Source organism: Phascolarctos cinereus, unplaced genomic scaffold (genome assembly GCF_003287225.1).
Source record: "Phascolarctos cinereus isolate Bilbo 61053 unplaced genomic scaffold, phaCin_HiC Scaffold_2;HRSCAF=192, whole genome shotgun sequence".
In the NCBI taxonomy this organism is placed as follows: Eukaryota; Metazoa; Chordata; class Mammalia; order Diprotodontia; family Phascolarctidae; genus Phascolarctos; species Phascolarctos cinereus.
In genome coordinates, this window is record NW_027555625.1 from 338,433,785 (window position 1) to 338,437,356 (window position 3,572).

The 3,572-nt window shown below is 38.5% G+C and overlaps 1 pseudogene; it reads right to left on the reverse strand.

The window, feature by feature from the left end:
* Positions 1 to 761: 761 nt before the first annotated feature.
* Positions 762 to 1,753, reverse strand: LOC110211820 (annexin A2 pseudogene; annotated as a pseudogene).
* Between the last annotated feature and the right edge of the window lie 1,819 nt (positions 1,754 to 3,572).

Sequence of the window (3,572 nt, forward strand, 5' to 3'; positions counted from 1 at the left end):
GATCCTTCTTCATAAGATCTTATATTCTAAACTGATGTTTCATTTGGTAGCTATATCTCTGTTTGGCAGATTTTTGCTAACTATTGTCAAGAGGATTAAAAATGAAACTACATATTTCCATTATGTGCAGCTTAGATTTCTTTTTAAAATTATGTAAGTTCAACACATTATTTTCAAAGCTTTCCTTCTTTTCCATTCTCCCTCCAAATAATCTTTTATTCTCTTCTGTCCATTTTTTAATGTTTGGTGGCCCATTTCTCTGTGTCTATCTGTCTGTCTGTCTCTTTCTCTCTCTCGTTCATTATCAATAATCTTCATCTCATGCTCAAATCTACCCTAATTTTTTAAAAAAACATTTACAACAAATAATCATGGCTAAGTGAAACAAATGCACACATTGACCATGTCCAAATATGTTAAAACCCACAACCTGAGCCCCTCACTTTTTTTTTAAAGTGAAAATTCAATCAGTTTATCTTTTGGCAGCACAGTACACAAGAAGCCAAGTGTTTCACAACAGAGATTTCACTTCCATTCCTCTGGAATGTTCATTCCTTTGGCTAAGGAGAAAACTTGAAGAATGCCAAGCAATGCATACATGACTAAAAAAAGTACAAGAATGCAAATAACATCACCCTAATAAGGACTAACACAAGTTACTGTTAGTTGCAAGTTGATTTTCTAAAATTACAAGGGGGAAGAGCAGAAAGGATTGTTTCTGGCTATTACAACTGCTTCGATTATTTCTTTCCATATAGTTTTTAGTCATTTCCTCCACACAGATACAGGAATGTCTTCTGGTAGTCTCCTTTTGTGTCTTGCTGGATGAAGTAATACACAGATTTTCCATACTTCCTCTTGAATTCAGATCTAAATTTCAGCATGTCCATCTCGCTGCAGGAGACCATAATCCTGATCAGGACCTGTTTTCGGGTCCCCTTGCCCTTCATGGAATCATAAAATCAGACAACAAAATACTTATTCTCAATGCACTGGACCAGGTTGAGGAAGGCATTTTTGAGGTCTCCTTTGACCTCTTTCTTGATGCTCTCTAACATGTCATAAGGGCTGTAGCTCTTGTACCTTTCAAATACTTTCTGGAGGTGGCACACACTCCTCTCAGTTATAATACTGACTCATTTAGGGACATCAGTTCTCTTCCTCTTCATTCCTGCATCATAGAGTTCCCAAGCATCTTGGTCAATTAGCTCATAATCAATCACAGAGCCATCCTCTGCCTGCTTCCCATTTGCTAGGGCAACCATCAATTTGCAGAAGTCACCAGATGTTCTGAAATAATGTCCCTCTCCAACTCTGTCTTGTACATTTCTCTGTAGACTTTGTTAATTTCATAGAGCTCCTGGTTTGTTCAGAAGCAGATGATCTACCCAGGTCCTTCATGGAAACTTTTTCAGCTCTGAAGCATCATACTGAACAGGTGTCTTCAACAGGCCTAAAATCACTGTGTCTAAGTGACCAGATAAGGCAGATTTTGGTGCTGATGCAAGTTCCTTTTTGGTTTTCTCTGATAAGGGAAGGCAACATCCTGCCTCTTATCACTGCTGTGATTTGTCATAATGTTGACAATGGTAACTTCATCCAACCCTTTGGTCTTGATGGCTGCCTTAATGTTTATAGCATCCCTCTCAGCATCAAAGTTGTTATAAGCCTTGACGGAGCCATACGCACCTACAGGTGTAGAATGATCACCCTCCAAATTGAGCTTGCACAAAATGTCATGAATTGTAAACATCACAAAAGAAGCTGTGCCAAGTGCTGGGAGAGCAGGGACCTAGTCAGGCTGTTCAGGCAGACGAGCCCCTCACTTCTCAGTCAGGTGATGAATAGTATGCTTCATCACAGGTCATCGCACTGATCAGAGTAAGTCTTTTAGAGTTGTTTTTATTTTCAATGTTGTAGCTGTTATGTAATGGCAGTTAAATGGAGCAGTAGACAGAGGGCCAGGCGTGGAGTCAGGAAGACTCATCTTCCTGAGTTTAAATGTGGCTTTAGACACATACTAGTTGTATGATCTTGGGCAAGTACTTAACCCTGTTTACGTCAGCTTCCTCATCTGTAAAATGAGCTGGAGAAGAAAATGGCAAACCACTCCAGTATCTTTGCCAAGAAAATCTGTTATATAAATTGTTAGTTAACATAATGATAATAAGAAGAAAAAGAAAGAAGAGGAAGGAGGAGGAGAGAAGAGGAGGAGGAAGAAGGGGAGGAGGAGGAGGAAGAAAATAGCAAACATATGGTGATTTAAGGTTTGCAAAGTGCTTTACGTATATTATCTCATTCAAGCACAACAATCTGTGATGGATGTACTATTATTATCTCCATTTTACAGATGAGGAAACTCAAATTGAGACAGGTTAAGTGACTTGCCCAGAGTAACTCAGGTAGTAAGTAGCCAAGGCAGGATTCAAACTCAGGTCTTCCTAATTCCAAGTCTATTGCTCTATCCTAACTGAACTCATCATCAGTTTTCATAAGTCTTCCCAGGATTCTCTGAATTCATCACATTCTTATAGCATAATAATGTTTTATTACATTCATATACCATAATTTGTTCAGTCATTCCCCAATTGATGGGCACCTACTTTGTTCTTTGCTATAGTAAAAGGGGTTACTATAAATAGTTTTGTACATATAGGTACGTTCCCTCTTTTTTTTTTTTAATCTCTCTGAGGTATATACCTAGTTGTGGCACTGCTGAGTGACTTTTGGGTCAGATCCTAATTGCTTCCCTGAAAAGCTGCATTCATAGCCTTACTAGCAGTGCATTAATGTACTTTTATCCTCCTATTCACCTACAACCCCTCCAACAATTGGTATTTTCCCTTTTGCCTTCTTTGCCAACCTGATGTGCCAACCCCAGAGATATTTTATTTTACATTTAATTTGCATAATGAACTAACCCTGAGTCCCTGGTATAAAGCCAATCCAGTCATAGAATATCATAATATATAATCTTTTTAATATGTTTTATAGCTTCCGTGCTAATATTTTATTAAATTTTTCCATCAATATGGCGTAGGTATATTAGCCTACAGTTGTCTTTCCTTGCTTTTTCTCTCCTGTGTTTAGTTATCAAGTCTATATTTCTATCACAGAAGAATTTGATAGGAATCCCTTCTTTTTCTCTTTTTACAAAGAATTTAAGTAATATTGGAATTGTTTTTTGAATATTTGATAGAATTCACTCGTATCAGGCTATTTTCTTTGGAAGTTCATTTACTATGGGGGCAGTCTTTGTCCTGGCTACTCACAACTCTATTATTGCTGGTCTTTGAATTTCTTTCCCTCCTGATGGAGTCTTTACAAAGTTCAATTCTCAGTTGCCAGGGTTCTTAGCCTCCTTCTTGCATTCCTAACCAGCTTTCTGTTCACTGCTGCCAGAAGTCACACTCCCTGAAGCTGTGTCCAGCCACAAGTGTGGCTCCTCATGTCCATGTGTCTCCATTAACCTGTGTGCCTCAGATTCTTTCATGTGACTGTCCACCTGACTCTTTTAACTGCTGGATGGAGTATCTTCAGAATGAGTAGCTCTGCTGATAGGGGGAGAGGAG